This window comes from Ambystoma mexicanum, chromosome 13 (assembly GCF_040938575.1).
Source record: "Ambystoma mexicanum isolate Mex_15411 chromosome 13, UKY_AmexF1_1, whole genome shotgun sequence".
NCBI classification, from domain to species: domain Eukaryota; kingdom Metazoa; phylum Chordata; class Amphibia; order Caudata; family Ambystomatidae; genus Ambystoma; species Ambystoma mexicanum.
The window spans coordinates 46,817,712-46,834,441 of NC_090938.1; the positions used below are offsets into that span (position 1 = coordinate 46,817,712).

The 16,730-nt window shown below is 52.3% G+C and overlaps 1 protein-coding gene across 3 annotated transcripts in view; it reads left to right on the forward strand.

The window, feature by feature from the left end:
• Positions 1–5,896: 5,896 nt before the first annotated feature.
• CDK18 (cyclin dependent kinase 18) overlaps positions 5,897–16,730 on the forward strand; it is a 514,702-nt gene continuing 503,868 nt past the window's right edge. For all 3 annotated transcript variants that reach the window (XR_011282882.1, XR_011282881.1, XM_069633152.1), the window contains exon 1: positions 5,897–6,188. The gene's annotated coding sequence lies outside the window, so the exon portion shown is untranslated. The remainder of the gene's footprint in view (positions 6,189–16,730) is intronic.

Below are 16,730 nucleotides of genomic sequence, written 5' to 3' on the forward strand. Positions count from 1 at the left end.
AGCCCCCTTCTTTTGTGTGTTACACAGCACCTTCAGTGCAGTGACACAGGGTTGTTTTTTAGACTTCCCACTGACTCCATTTCTGAGGCTGACTACTGTCCCCCAGAAAAGGGTAAAGTTGCCATTAACTTTACTTAATCATTTAAACCACAGATCCAGTACACCCCATCTTACATGGAGTACTGGAAATGGTTAATTGTTAGCCCTTGTTATCTGTACCTCCTAGAGCATTGTTTCGCTCTGTTAACATTTAGACTTGGCTGGTGTCAGTGGTATCTACCCTAACTTTTCTACCGCGACTATACTAGATAAACGTGGTATTGTTTTAGGCTATTATATTAGCCTCAAACTTAAATCCGCTTGACCAAAAGCTTTTTCTTTTGGCTCCAGTTGGGTTTATTCGCCATTTCTTTTTGTTAAAGTCCTTCTTGTGTTTTACTTTGCGCGGCAAACCAGGTTTGCCTTCTTTGTTCACCACCTTTTGGCGGGCTTCTGGCCAGAAGCCCTCCTCTAGGCGCCTGGGTGTCTAGGTGGGCTGAATGTGAGGGAGGGGTGTAGTCACCCCTTGCACAGGGTATCCTAGGAAACCCAAGTCACACTTTGCCATGATTGGCTAAGGTGGTTGTCCGGGCCGGACAACCCCCCTGCTGCGTGATTGACAGCCAGGTTGTGTGAATGGGGGATTTTCGCATAAAAGGCAGGTCTCTTGGTCTAGAAGACAGAGTCGCCACTGGAACTACAAGGAACCGAAGAGAAGCGGAGAAGAAGTCGACTGCTGCAACAATCCCGTCCCAGTGAAGCCCTGCTGCAGTCCTGAGCTATCTACCCTTTGACGACCAGAGAAGATCCAGTCCGGAGTCTTCTTCCCTTGAGCTTGGTGGGGATAACCAGCTCATCTTCCACAGCCAGAGGATCTTCTTCGTGGTCGAAATCGCTGCACACTGCTGTAGTGGTCCGGATAGTCATCTGAAGAGCCTCTCCTATTTTTAAGGAGCGCACCTTTTATTCACCGTCGCTGCTGCCAGCTTCAGCCCTGTGTGGTGCAGACCCCTCCAGACGTCCTCCTTCGGATCGAATTTCTAGCTCCCGAGGGTCTGCAGGAAACTACCAGGAACAACTGCCATGGCACCAGCTTCTTCCTTGAATAAGGTACTGTGTTCTGCTCGAGGAATTTGGGTGAATCCCTTTTTCTTCGTCTCCAAGGCTTTTCCTTGTCTTCCCTCCTTCTCATAACTTTTGCTTCCTCTGTTGACAATATCTAAGTACTCCTGGCGCCGCCAAATCGTGAACTATCTGACTGTGTGATCCTCGAAAACAGGAACCCGGTTCCACTTGACACTGGCTCTGGCCTATTGACGTTTGAATTTCTGTCTAAGAGTGTTCTCTGATTCTGTCTGCCTTGACAAAAGTATTGCCTATGATTTTTGGCCCCAACTCTCTCTGGGTATCTCAGGTGCTAAGTGTGTTTTTGCCCCGGTAACATTTCTTGCCGCGGATACGCGTTTCTTTAGTAAGACCGAAATGTCATTACTGTCAAAAAGTGATCGCAAGTGTATTCCCGGTAACGTCTTTTTTTCCATAACACCGGCCCTATAAAACAGAGGGTACTTACCTTGAAGTATACCGTACAACGTGAATTGGTTAGTTGTAGTATATTTTACATGTGGTTTTCGAATGAATAGAAGTGTCGTGTTTATAACAAATGGTTTAAAAAATAAATGTACTTATATTTTTTACCTGAAACCTTGAGTCAGTGTTTGCTTGAGTCACAGTAATTGTGGTCCCTTTATGTAATCTCTGCTACTGCTCATATACTCTTGAGATAAGCCTGGCTGCTCCGCTACTGCTATCACTCTAACATAGTAGTACAGGCTTGTACCAAAGGTAAAACTTGTATTGCCATCTGTGGTTTTAATTGTGTGTAGTGGTCCCTAAGGGCACTGCACAGGATTCTGCCTAACACAGGTCTATGCCTTTCTATCCTCTCCCCTGATGCTGGGATGTGTGCCTTGCTATCCTCTACCCGATGCCAGGGTCTATGCCGTGCTACCCTTTCCCCTCATCCCAGGGTGTATGCCATGCCGCCTTCTCCCCTGATGCAGGGTTGTGTACCTTACTACCCTTTCCCCCGATTGCCGGGTGTAACCCATGTCACCCTCTCCCCTGATCCCAGGGAGAATGCCTTGCTTCCCTCTCTCCTGATGCCGGGGTCTATGCCTTGCTACCGTCTCCCCTGATGCCGAGGTCTATGTCGTGCTTCCCTTCCCCTTGAGGCTGGGGTGTAAGTTCTGCCACCCTCTCCCCTGATCCTGCATTGTATGCCTTGCTACCCTCTTCCCTGATTCCAGGGTCTATGCCTTTCTACCCTCTCCCTGATGCTGGGGTGATTGCCTTTCTACCCTCTCCCCTGATGCTGGGGTCTATGCCGTGCTACCCTTTCCCCTGATCCCGGGGTGTAAGCCTTGCTACCCTCTCCCCTGAAGCCGGGGTCTATGCCTTGCTACCCGTTCCCCTGATGCTGGGGTTTAGGCTGTGCTACCCTCTCTCCTGATGCCAGGGAGTTTGCTTTGCTACCCTCTCCCCTGATTATGGGGTCTAAGCCGTGCTACCTGTCCCCATGATGCCGGGGTCTATGCATTACTACCCATTCTGCTGATGCCGGGGTCTAAGCCTTGCTACCCGTTCCCTTGATGCCGGGGTCTAAGCCTTGCTACCTGTTCCACTGATGCAGGGGATCTGCACCTTGCTACCCGTTCCCCTGATGCCGGGATGTGAGCCCTGCCACCCTCTCCCCTGATCCTGCTGTGTATGCCTTGCTACCTTCGCCCCTGATGCCGGGGTCTAAGCCTGATGCCAGAGTCTAAGCTTTGCTACCCGTTCCCCTGATGCCGGGGTCTAAGCCTGCCACCCTCTCCCATAATCCCGGGTGTATGCTGTGCTACCCTTTCCCCTGATTCTGGGGTGTAAGCCATGCTACCAGTTCCCCTGATGCCGGGGTCTATGCATTGCTACCAGTTCCCCTGATGCCGGGGTCTGAGCCTTGCTACCCGTTCCCCTGATACTGGGGTGTAAGCCTGCCACCCTCTCCCCTGATCCCGGGTGTATGCCGTGCTACCCGTTCCCCTGATGCCAGAGTCTAAGCTTTGCTACGAGTTCCCCTGATGCCGGGGTCTAAGCCTTGCTACCCATTCCCCTGATGCTGGGGTCTATGCCGTGCTACCCTTTCCCCTGATGCTGGGATCTAAACCTTGCTACCTGTTCCCCTGATCCCGGGGTCTATGCATTGCTACCCGTTCCCCTGATGCCGGGGTCTATGCATTGCTACCCGTTCCCCTGATGCCGGGGTCTAAGCTTTGCTACCCGTTCCCCTGATGCCAGGGTCTATGCATTGCTACCCGTTCCCCTGATCCCGGGTGTATGCCGTGCTACCCTTTCCCCTGATGCTGGGTTCTAAGCCTTGCTACCCATTCCCCTGATGCTGGGGTCTATGCCGTGCTACCCTTTCCCCTGATGCTGGGATCTAAGCCTTGCTACCTGTTCTCCTGATGCTGGGGTCTATGCATTGCTACCCGTTCCCCTGATGCCGGGGTCTATGCATTGCTACCCATTCTGCTGATGATGGGGTCCAAGCCTTGCTACCCGTTCCCCTGATGACAGGGTCTAAGCCTTGCTACCCGTTCCCCTTATGCAGGGGGTCTTAGCCTTGCTACCTGTTCCCCTGATGCCGGCGTCTGAGCCCTGCCACCCTCTCCCCTGCGGTGTATGTCTTGCTACCTTCACCCCTGATGCCGGGGTCTAAGCCTTGCTACCCGTTCCCCTGATGCCGGGGTCTATGTCTTTCTACCCTCTACCCTGATGTTGGGGTGTATGCCTTGCTACCCTCTCCCCTGATGGTCGGGTCTTTGTCGTGCTGCCCTTTCCCTTGATGCTGGTGTGTAAGTCCTGCCACCTTCTCCCATGATCCTGCAATTTATGCCTTGCTACCCTCTCCCCTGATGCCGGGGGCTATGCCTTGCTACCGTCTCCCCTGATCCCGGTGTGTATGCCTTGCCACCCTCTCCCCTGATTCCGGGGTGTATGCCTTGCTTCCCTCTCCCCATAGGCTGGGGTCTATGTCTTGCTACCCTGTCCCCTGATGCTGGGGTATATGCTTTGCTACCGTCTCCCCTGATGCCGGGGTCTATGCCTTTCTACCCTCTCCCCTGATGCCGGGGTGTGTGCCTTGCTATCCTCTACACTGATGCCAGGGTCTATGCCGTGCTACCCTTTCCCCTGATCCCGGGATGTAAGCCATGCCGCCTTTTCCCCTGATGCAGGGTTGTATGCCTTGCTACCCTTTCCCCGATTGCAAGGTGTAAGCCATGTCACCCTCTCCCCTGATCCCAGGGTGAATGCCTTGCTTCCCTCTCCCCTGATGCCGGGGTCTATGCCTTGCTACCGTCTCCCCTGATTCCAGGGTCTATGCCTGGCTCTATGTCGTGCTACCCTTCCCCTTGATGCTGGGGTGTAATCTCTGCCACCCTCTCCCCTGATCCAGCAGTGTATGCCTTGCTACCCTCTTCCCTGATGCCGGTGTCTATGCCTTTCTACCCTCTCCCCTGATGCTGGGATGACGGCCTTTCTACCCTGTTCCCTGATGCTGGGGTCTATGCTGTGCTACCCTTTCCCCTGATCCTGGGGTTTAGGCTGTGCTACCCTCTCCCAAGAGGCCGGGGAGTTTGCCTTGCTACCCTCTCCCCTGATGATGGGGTCAAAGCCTTGCTACCTGTCCCCATGATGCCGGGGTCTATGCATTGCTACCCATTCTGCTGATGCCGGGGTCTAAGCCTTGCTACCCGTTCCCCTGATGCCGGGGTCTAAGCCTTGCTACCTGTTCCACTGATGCAGGGGGTCTGCACCTTGCTACCCGTTCCCCTGATGCCGGGATGTGAGCCCTGCCACCCTCTCCCCTGATCCTGCTGTGTATGCCTTGCTACCTTCGCCCCTGATGCCGGGGTCTAAGCCTGATGCCAGAGTCTAAGCTTTGCTACCCGTTCCCCTGATGCCGGGGTCTAAGCCTGCCACCCTCTCCCATAATCCCGGGTGTATGCCGTGCTACCCTTTCCCCTGATTCTGGGGTGTAAGCCATGCTACCAGTTCCCCTGATGCCGGGGTCTATGCATTGCTACCAGTTCCCCTGATGCCAGGGTCTGAGCCTTGCTACCCGTTCCCCTGATACTGGGGTCTAAGCCTGCCACCCTCTCCCCTGATCCCGGGTGTATGCCGTGCTACCCGTTCCTCTGATGCCAGAGTCTAAGCTTTGCTACGAGTTCCCCTGATGCTGGGGTCTAAGCCTTGCTACCCATTCCCCTGATGCTGGGGTCTATGCCGTGCTACCCTTTCCCCTGATGCTGGGATCTAAACCTTGCTACCTGTTCCCCTGATCCCGGAGTCTTTGCATTGCTACCCATTCCCCTGATGCCGGGGTCTATGCATTGCTACCCGTTCCCCTGATGCCGGGGTCTATGCCGTGCTACCCGTTCCCCTGATGCCGGAGTCTAAGCTTTGCTACCAGTTCCCCTGATGCTGGAGTCTAGGCTTTGCTACCCGTTCCCCTGATGCTGGGGTCTCAGCTTTGCTACCCGTTCCCCTGATGCTGGAGTCTATGCTTTTGCTACCCGTTCCCCTGATGCCGGAGTCTAAGCTTTGCTACCCGTTCCCCTGATGCCGGAGTCTAAGCTTTGCTACCCGTTCCCCTGATGCTGGGGTCTATGCCGTGCTACCCGTTCCCCTTTCCCCTGGTCCCGGGGTCTAAGCCCTGCCACCCTCTCGGCCTGGCCCTCGCCGCGCGCCGGGGCCATGTCGCATGCCCGAGCAGTCGGATTGGCAGCCTCCTGGCAGGGCTGTCACGGGGCTGGGGAGGAGTCGTGTCACACAGTCTGCACCGCTCCCAGCGCAGGGGATATTTCCCTCCCTCTGCTACTGCTTCTGCCCCCCACCGCCGTGGGTCTCCAGCTGCATCCCCCCCCCACACCTCCCACCCCCGCCACACACCCCTCTGTCCCCCTCTTGACTGATTCTCGGTATCATTTTTGAAGGATTTCTTGGAAAGTGGCGGCGGCGAGGGGAGCAGGTCTCGGGGAGCAGGTCTCGGGGAGGAGAACCGGTCTCCAATAGACAGGAAAGCCCGTCGAGCTCTGCATCTTCAGGTAAGCACGGACTGCGGCACTGGGTGGCCCCAAGAGCCCCGACCCCCCTCAGAGCCACCACGAAGGACAGTATGGGTCAGAAAGGGGGACAGGTGGCAACCTCCCGTTGAAAAGCATTGAATGCAGGGATGAAAACAGAAAAACATTCAGGGCTCAGGCTCAGCGCCGGGTCCTTGCCCCCCAGTCGGGGTCTTTGGGGAGCGGGCTGGGGACTCAGCCCGGGGGGGCAGGGCTGGGGTGCCCTGTGAGAGCACCCCTACGCCCTGTGAAGTGTCATTGTTTTTAAACCCCTGTGTAGGTCAGTGAGTGGATGAGCGGAACTCTTCCTGGTTTCTCCGAGGTTACTTTACGTCCAGCCACGGTGAACGGAAGGTGTGGGAGGTGAACGGGGGGTGTAGGGGGTGGGGGGAGACACGGTACATCTGGTTGAAAATAGCCATAGGCAAAGTGCACTTGCACAAAAATGTTCCCGGTGCAAATCGCTGCTCTATAAACGCTGCACTTGGGATTGCGCTGTCCTTCGTATCCCGCCCAGTGCTGATGGTGTTTCGCCTGTTTCTGAGTAATCACTATGTTGACAGTTAAGGGAAGTGACTTGTCCAGGATCACACGATGTCATCAGGTGGGACTGTTGTCATTGGAATCCTGCACTGCTCCTTCCCTTTAATGCCAGGGGCGTCTGGTCGCCCAGGCGGGTGAGTGTGCCACAGGTGACTGGACTCGCTGCTGAGTGACCAGAGGTGACGAGTCAGTGTGTCGAGGGTGCACGGCGGTGGACGTGTTGGTAAGTCTGGCCGAAGAAGCTGGTGGATGCGCGTGCTGTAGTTGGGCAATTTGCGTTGGCGGGTGATGGGCTCTGCACACAGGTGCGTGCTTCAGTGTTGGAAAGAAAGTGTCTAGACTGATTAATTGATAAAGCAAATGCAAGGGCGGGTCACATACTACGGAAGGTGATGGAGAGGGCATTAATGCAGCCACTCGTGGGGGCACTCGTGTAAAATGCGAGTGATTGCACGCTGATTGTAAACCAGTACGTATCGTGTGTACAGCCACAGCTGTGTTTCAATCTATGTGCACACTGCTTCATTGGTGGGCTACCAGGCGCACACACACACGCACGCACGCACGCACGCGCGCGCCCTGTTGGTTAAACAACCAGGTACACCGGGGAGCTTTCACGCCAATGGATGGTTTGGTGAGTGTGGCCACTAGTGAACGTGTTTGTGAGTGTGTACAGTTGTGATTACTTCGGAAAGGTGCACTCTCGCGATTGCATGGATGTGTATACTTGTACATGTCTACGTTAAAGTGCTTACTAGTGAACACATCAGTACGCATACACACTTTTTGTAGGTCTGGTTCAATGCACACACGATTGCTTATCTTGGTAACTGTGTACACGTTTGAATGTCGGCCTGAATGTGCACATCAGCATATGCCTTGATAAGTGTGGACGCTTGTGAATGTCTAATCATGTGTGCGCACTAGTGTTGATGTCAGTATGTCTGCACACGTGTGAATGTCTTTGTGAGTGCATGCATTTCTTATTGTGTTGCCAAGATTGTACACAGTGCACATGTGAACATTAGTGTGCTGAATAATGAAAGCTTGACAAGCATGGACACGTTTTGAATGTGTTATGGCATGTGCACACGAGCGATCGCATTCGTAATTGTGTACACTATAGAGCCTTGACGTGAATGTGCACACCTGGGGTTTTCGTCGTAAATTTGCATATTTAATGTTTTGGTAAGTGGCTGGGCGTGCATGTGTAGTATTGGTTGTCTTGGTGAGTGGGGTAATGTTGTGGTTGGTGTGTATCAGTGAGTGTCCACATTGCTGAGCGTGCATGTGTAGTATTGGTTGTCTTGGTGAGTGGGGTAATGTTGTGGTTGGTGTGTGATCGTGTGCAGCAGTGAGTGCCCACATTGCTGAGCGTGCATGTGTAGTATTGGTTCTGTTGGTGAGTGGGGTAATGTTGTGGTTGGTGTGTGATCGTGTTCATTAGTGAGTGTCCACATTGCTGAGCGTGCATGTGTAGTATTGGTTGTCTTGGTGAGTGGGGTAATGTTGTGGTAGGTGTGTGCATTAGTGAGTGTCCACATTGCTGAGCGTGCATGTGTAGTATTGGTTCTGTTGGTGAGTGGGGTAATGTTGTGGTTGGTGTGTGATCGTGTGCATCAGTGAGTGTCCACATTGCTGAGCGTGCATGTGTAGTATTGGTTGTCTTGGTGAGTGGAGTAATGTTGTGGTTGGTGTGTGATCGTGTTCATTAGTGAGTGTCCACATTGCTGAGCGTGCATGTGTAGTATTGGTTGTCTTGGTGAGTGGGGTAATGTTGTGGTAGGTGTGTGCATTAGTGAGTGTCCACATTGCTGAGCGTGCATGTGTAGTATTGGTTGTCTTGGTGAGTGGAGTAATGTTGTGGTTGGTGTGTGATCGTGTTCATTAGTGAGTGTCCACATTGCTGAGCGTGCATGTGTAGTATTGGTTCTGTTGGTGAGTGGGGTAATGTTGTGGTTGGTGTGTGATCGTGTGCATCAGCGAGTGTCCACATTGCTGAGCGTGCATGTGTAGTATTGGTTGTCTTGGTGAGTGGGGTAATGTTGTGGTAGGTGTGTGATCGTGTGCATCAGTGAGTGTCCACATTGCTGAGCGTGCATGTGTAGTATTGGTTGTCTTGGTGAGTGGGGTAATGTTGTGGTTGGTGTGTGATCGTGTGCATCAGTGAGTGTCCACATTGCTGAGCGTGCATGTGTAGTATTGGTTGTCTTGGTGAGTGGGGTAATGTTGTGGTAGGTGTGTGCATTAGTGAGTGTCCACATTGCTGAGCGTGCATGTGTAGTATTGGTTGTCTTGGTGAGTGGAGTAATGTTGTGGTAGGTGTGTGCATTAGTGAGTGTCCACATTGCTGAGCGTGCATGTGTAGTATTGGTTCTGTTGGTGAGTGGGGTAATGTTGTGGTTGGTGTGTGATCGTGTGCATCAGCGAGTGTCCACATTGCTGAGCGTGCATGTGTAGTATTGGTTGTCTTGGTGAGTGGGGTAATGTTGTGGTAGGTGTGTGATCGTGTGCATCAGTGAGTGTCCACATTGCTGAGCGTGCATGTGTAGTATTGGTTGTCTTGGTGAGTGGGGTAATGTTGTGGTTGGTGTGTGATCGTGTTCATTAGTGAGTGTCCACATTGCTGAGCGTGCATGTGTAGTATTGGTTGTGTTGGTGAGTGGGGTAATGTTGTGGGTGTGTCATCGTGTGCACTAGTGAGTGTCCACATTGCTGAGCGTGCATGTGTAGTATTGGTTGCGTTGGTGAGTGGGATAATGTTGTGGTAAGTGTGTGATCGTGTGCACTAGTGAGTGTGGTTCCCGGAGCTTGCAACAAGTCGGACAGTAACCTTTGTGGGACCCCTAAACACTCTAAACTGCATCCCTGTCCTCGCTGCTACTATAGGGTGCATTAGTGAGTGTCCACGTCACGAATCACTACAGGAGAGAATTGCACGACTGGTCACCACTCTCTCCGTGCCCATACTAATGCCAACAATGTCAGTATCCAAACATTATAGCGTATAGAATAGATCAGGGAGGGCACAGGGAGGGTTTTAGCACGGTGGACCCGCCGTTTTGCACTTTCCACTGATACTAAATACACTAGTGAATTTTGACTTAAAGCTATACTCTGAAGCTGCACTTTACTTCTTTGTACCGACTGTCATGCAACTCTTTATGGAAGCACTCCTGGTGACACTTCCTATTTTCACAATAACTGTTAGGTTATATAGCGCCTAGACTATACCAAGGTTTGCAAAGGCCTTAATAGCCGATACTGTTTCTGAAGTGAACCGCACTCACCGTTTAGCGCCATTCAGGGGTGTTGCTAGGTCTGGAAAAGACCCGGGGCTACGCTGATGTCAGAACTGTTGGGACCGGGGGCTAGCTAGCCTTTTGGCTGTAGCTCCTGAGATTCTATCCTGGGCTACAACCAAAAGACCGGGGGCTATAGCCCCCTTAGCCCCCCCTAGCAACGCCTCTGGCGCCATTGCAAACGTAATAGCAAAGCCTGTGTTTAGAGCGTTACGAAGGGCAAACACGATTGCAGAAAGCACTATATCCAACAAAGCAAGTACTACTGATGGACCTGAGAAGGATGAGTGGGTGGGCAACTTGCTCGGCAGCTGGCACACAGATCTCTGCGCGAGGTGAATTACTGAATGCAGTCCCTTCGTAGCAGCCAGGAGGGGCGAGAGAAAGCCCTGTGGATGGATGGATGAATGAATGGGTTCATGCATGGGTGGATGCATGTGTTTATGGGTGAGCGGATGGATGGATGATGGTTCGAAAGAGGTGCGGATGGGAGAGGGGATGGGGAAAGAGTTGAGGGCTGGACGGATAAGTGGACAGATGCAGTGCAGCAAGCGGGGATGGATGGATGGATGGATGGATGGATGGATGGATGGATGGATGGATGGATGGATGGATGGATGGATGGATGGATGGATGGATGGATGGATGGATGGATGGATGGATGGATGGATGGATGGATGGATGGATGGATGGATGGATGGATGGATGGATGGATGGATGGATGGATGGATGGATGGATGGACCCGTGAGTGAAGAATGGGTGTACGGACAGATTCACAAAAGTATTGCCGAATGGGCAGATGGACATATGGAAGATTTTAATGATGGATGGCAGGAGAGATAGAGAGAGACACAGTAAACAGAAGATAGATAGACAGGCGGACAGAGAAAGAAAGTGACCGAAGGTTTAGGGGAGAGATATGCAGAAACATCGGACCAGATGGACAGAACAACAGACAGGGCCGCAGAAAGGATGGACTGGAAGAGAGGCAGAATATGCGAAGACTGGAGGAGAGAGGTGCAGACAGACAGACAGAAAGAGCAAAGAGCAGGCGGACAAACAGAGGAGGGCAGAGTGCATGAGCAAGTCACGATGCAATGGCTGGACGGACAGAAGGACAGGTGCAGAGGTGACATCAGGGAACACTATATGCACAGACAGAGGGGCCGAAGAGTAGGTGGGCAGGTATGACATGCATGGCAACTAGAGATTGAATGGAGAAATGGGTGGGGGGCAGAAGGTGGGGGGAGAGAGAGAAAAAGAGAGAGAGAGAAAGAGAGAGAGAGACCGGGAGGGGGAGAAAGAGAGAGCGAGTCAGAGACTCTCATCACATAGGCACACAGAGAGGGGCAGAAGAGTAGGTGGGCAGATTGACATACATTGCAAATATGGATTGAATGGGGGGGAGGAGGAAAGAGAGATAAGGAGGGCAGAGAGAGAGAGAGAGAGAGAGGAGGGAGATAAGGAGGGCAGAAAGAGAGGGGGACAGGGGGAGAGAGATACGGGGGGGAGAAAGAGAGAGAGAGGGGAGAGAGATAAGGAGGGGAGAGAGAGGGAGAGATACGGAGGGGAGAATGAGAGAGAGAGAGGGGTGATATAAGGAGGGGAGAAAGAGAGGAGGGAGAGATACGGAGGGGAGAGAGAGAGGGAGAGATACGGAGGTGGGAATGAGAGAGAGAGAGAGAGAGAAAGGGGTGAGATAAGGAGGGGAGAAAGAGAGAGAGAGGAGGGAGAGATACGGAGGGGAGAGAGAGAGGGAGAGATACGGAGTTGGGAATGAGAGAGAGAGAGGGTGAGCTAAGGAGGGGAGAAAGAGAGAGAGAGAGGAGGGAGAGAGAGAGGGAGAGATACGGAGGGGAGAATGAGAGAGAGAGCGAGAGGGTGAGATAAGGAGGGGAGAAAGAGAGAGAGGAGGGAGAGATACGGAGGGGAGAGAGGGAGAGATACGGAGGGGAGAATGAGAGAGGGAGAGAGAGAGAGAGGGGGTGAGGTAAGGAGGGGAGAAAGAGAGAGAGAGGAGGGAGAGATACGGAGGGCAAAGAGAGAGGGAGAGATACGGAGGGGAGAATGAGAGAGAGAGAGAGAGAGAGAGAGGGAGGTGCGATAAGGAGGTGAGAAAGAGAGAGAGAGAGGGGAGAGATATAAGGAGGGGAGAGAGAGAGGGAGAGAGAGAGAGAGAGAGGGGGTGAGATGAGGAGAGAAAGAGAGAGCGCGAGGAGGGAGAGATGCGGAGGGGAGAATGAGTGAGAGATCGAGAGAGAGGCTGCAGAACGCATGAATGGGCAGCCTCCAGCAGGGTCAGCTAGATATGATTTAAGGCCAGACCGAAGGATAGATAAAGGAACTGTTCCGAGGACTGGTAGGATGGGGCCATCGCTGCCTGGCAGCCGGGAAGTCGGGGCCGGAGTGGGGTGTGTAGCAGGGGATGGGGGGGGAGGGTGAGGCGGTAGGGGGAGGGCTGTGGCGAATTGTCAGACCAGCCGCCTGAGCTTTCAAACACACCATTTCAGGAAGCGGGAATTTGCAAATACTCTTCTGGGTGGGCGAGGGGGGAAGGATGTGAAGGGGGACTTTGGCATAGCTGCAGCCAGGCCAAACCTCACCCACAAACCCGGGCGCTCTGCAGGGGTGTCACCTGGGGATAGAGAATTATTTCCACACTAAAGCAGAAGTTATGCCAGAGAGAGGCTGTACCATGACAGTGAAACCAGCATATTTATAGCATCACACAAAACTCAGAGGTATCTAGGCGCTAGTTACAACTTAAGTGCAGTAATACAGTCACATTGTGTACAGCATGAGGGTGGAGATCGTGACTATACACGTATGCGGGTACAGGTAGGTAAAAGCAGCGTTGATAAGGGTGCACAGACTGGGATGCCTCGCCTCATGGTGCGGGGAAGGGGCTACATGAGGTATGCAGGTACAGGTAGGGAAAAGCAGCATTGATAAGGGTGCAGAGTCTGGAAAGCCCCACCTCATGGTGTGGGGGGGCTACATGAGGTATGCTGGTGCAGGTAGGTAAAAGCAGCATTGATAAGGGTGCACAGTCTGGGAATCCTCACGTCATGGTGCGGGGGCTAGAAGGTAAAAGCAGCATTGATAAGGGTGCAGAGTCTGGAAAGCCCCACCTCGTAGTTCAGGGGCTACATCAGGTGTAAAGGTCAGGTAGGTAAAAGCAGCATTGATAAGGGTGCACAGTCTGGGAAGCCTCACCTCATGGTGTGGGGGGGCTACATAAGGTATGCAGGTACAGGTAGGTAAAAGCAGCATTAATTAGGGTGCACAGTCTGGGAAGCCCCACCCCATAGTTCAGAGGCTACGTCAGGTATGAAGGTACAAGTAGGTAAAAGCAGCATTGATAAGGGTGCACAATCTGGGAAGCCTCACCTCGTAGTGGGGGGGCTACATAAGGTATGCAGGTACAGGTAGGTAAAAGCAGCATTGATAAGGGTGCAGAGTCTGGAAAGCCCCACCTCATGGTGTGGGGGGGCTACATGAGGTATGCTGGTGCAGGTAGGTAAAAGCAGCATTGATAAGGGTGCACAGTCTGGGAATCCTCACGTCATGGTGCGGGGGCTAGAAGGTAAAAGCAGCATTGATAAGGGTGCAGAGTCTGGAAAGCCTCACCTCACGGTGTGGGGGCCACATCAGGAATCCTGCACAGGTAGGTAAAAGCAGCATTGATAAGGGTGCACAGTCTGGGCAGCCTCGCCTCATGGTGTGGGGGCTAGAAGGTAAAAGCAGCATTGATAAGGGTGCACAGTCTGGGCAGCCTCACCTCATGGTGTGGGGTCTAGAAGGTAAAAGCAGCATTGATAAGGGTGCACAGTCTGGGCAGCCTCACCTCATGGTGTGGGGGCTAGAAGGTAAAAGCAGCATTGATAAGGGTGCACAGTCTGGGAAGCCTCACCTCATGGTTTGGGGGCCACATCAGGAATGCAGGTACAGGTAGGTAAAAGCAGCATTGATAAGGGTGCACAATCTGGGAAGCCTCACCTCGTAGTGGGGGGGCTACATAAGGTATGCAGGTACAGGTAGGTAAAAGCAGCATTGATAAGGGTGCAGAGTCTGGAAAGCCCCACCTCATGGTGTGGGGGGGCTACATGAGGTATGCTGGTGCAGGTAGGTAAAAGCAGCATTGATAAGGGTGCACAGTCTGGGAATCCTCACGTCATGGTGCGGGGGCTAGAAGGTAAAAGCAGCATTGATAAGGGTGCAGAGTCTGGAAAGCCTCACCTCACGGTGTGGGGGCCACATCAGGAATCCTGCACAGGTAGGTAAAAGCAGCATTGATAAGGGTGCACAGTCTGGGCAGCCTCGCCTCATGGTGTGGGGGCTAGAAGGTAAAAGCAGCATTGATAAGGGTGCACAGTCTGGGCAGCCTCACCTCATGGTGTGGGGTCTAGAAGGTAAAAGCAGCATTGATAAGGGTGCACAGTCTGGGCAGCCTCACCTCATGGTGTGGGGGCTAGAAGGTAAAAGCAGCATTGATAAGGGTGCACAGTCTGGGAAGCCTCACCTCATGGTTTGGGGGCCACATCAGGAATGCAGGTACAGGTAGGTAAAAGCAGCATTGATAAGGGTGCACAGTCTGGGAAGCTTCACCTCGTAGTTCAGAGGCTACATCAGGTATGAAGGTACAGGTAGGTAAAAGCAGCATTGATAAGGGTGCAGACTCTGGGAAGCCTCACCTCATGGTGTGGGGGCTACATTAGGTATGAAGGTACAGGTATGTAAAAGCAGCATTGATAAGGGTGCACAATCTGGGAAGCCTCACCTCATAGTGGAGGGGCTACATCAGGTATGCAGGTACAGGTAGGTAAAAGCAGCATTGATAAGGGTGCAGAGTCTGGAAAGCCTCACCTCATGGTGTGGGGGGGCGCTACATGAGGTATGCTTGTACAGGTAGTTAAAAGCAGCATTGACAAGGGTGCACTGTCTGGGAAGCCTCACCTCGTGGTGTGGGGGGTCACTTCAGGTATGCAGGCACAGGTAGGTAAAAGCAGCATTGATAAGGGTGCAGAGTCTGGAAAGCCTCACCTCATGGTGTGGGGAGGCTACATGAGGTATGCTGGTACAGGTAGGTAAAAGCAGCATTGATAAGGCTGCACAGTCTGGGCAGCCTCACCTCATGGTGTGGGGGCTACATTAGGTATGAAGGTACAGGTAGGTAAAAGCAGCAATGATAAGGGTGTACAGTCTGGGAATCCTCACGTCATGGTGTGGGGGGGCTACATAAGGTATGCAGGTACAGGTAGGTAAAAGCAGCATTGATAAGGGTGCACAGCCTGGGAAGCCTCACCTCGCAGTTCAGAGGCTACATCAGGTATGCAGGTACAGGTAGGTAAAAGCAGGATTGATAAAGGTGCACAGCCTAGGAATCCTCACCTCATGGTGCAGGGGACTACATTAGGTATGCGGGTACAGGTAGGTAAAAGCAGCATTGATACGGGTGCACAGTCTGGAAGTGCCACCTCATGGTGCGGGGGCCACATCAGGTATGCAGGCACAGGTAGGTAAAAGAAGCATTGATAAGGCTGCACAATCTGGGAATCCTCACCTCATGGTGCAGGGGGCTACATTAGGTTTGCAGGTACAGGTAGGGAAAAGCAGCATTCTTAAGGGTGCACAGTCTGGGAGTGGCACCTCATGGCATGGGGGCCACATCAGGTATGCAAGTACATGTAGATAAAAAGCAGCATTGATTAGGGTGCAGAATCTGGGAGGCCTCACCTCGTAGTGCAGGGGGCGACATCAGGTATGAAGGTACAGGTAGATAAAAAGCAGCGCTGATAAAGGTGCACAGTCTGGGAAGCCTCACCTCATGATGCACGGGGCTACATCAGGTATGGTAAGACATACCACATCTGGTATGCAACTACAGGTAGATAAAAAACATCATTGATAAGGGTGCACAGTCAGGGAGGCCACACCTCATGGTGCGGGGGCTACATCAGGTATGCAGGTACAGGTAGGTAAAAGCAGCATTGATAAGGGTGCACAGTCTGGGAAGCCTCACTTCGCTGGTCCAGGGGGCTACATCAGGTATGCAGGTACAGGTAGGTGACAAGTGAAATCCAGAAGTTGCAGACAGGTAAAATTACAAAATACAGCACTGGGCTGAATAAGACAAATCCAGTGGTTGCAGACAGGTTAAGTAACAGGCACAGCACAGGCTGAATAAGTCCAGTAGTTGCAGACACTTTAGATTACAAAGACGACACGAAGCTGCCAAACCTTATCTCCTACGGGTTATGCCTGCTGGTTGCACAAAATTCATAGAATGATTGTGTACAGGCAATAACTCCAGTCACTCTGTTGCCTTTTCATTACTTTGTTTTTTGGTTCTCTCAATCCTTTTTCACTTGCCACTTGTCGACCCGTGTTTCGCTCTCAACATGCTTTTTCAGGGAATTTAACAGGTACCCAGTAATTCCATCGCTGGAAGTAAAACCCACTGGGAAACAATATTTTTGTAAAGGCACTATCAAACAATTTCCCCAAATATTCGAGGACTGGAGTTTATTTATATAATTGCATCAGTCCTAAAATATGTTGCGAAGGGTGTTTAGCGGATTTAAATAAATAAATATTGTTTACCCCTCGATGTTCATTGCCAGCGATCAAATCACATATAACCATTTAACAGATTACATTTTACAATCTAGTAAAATT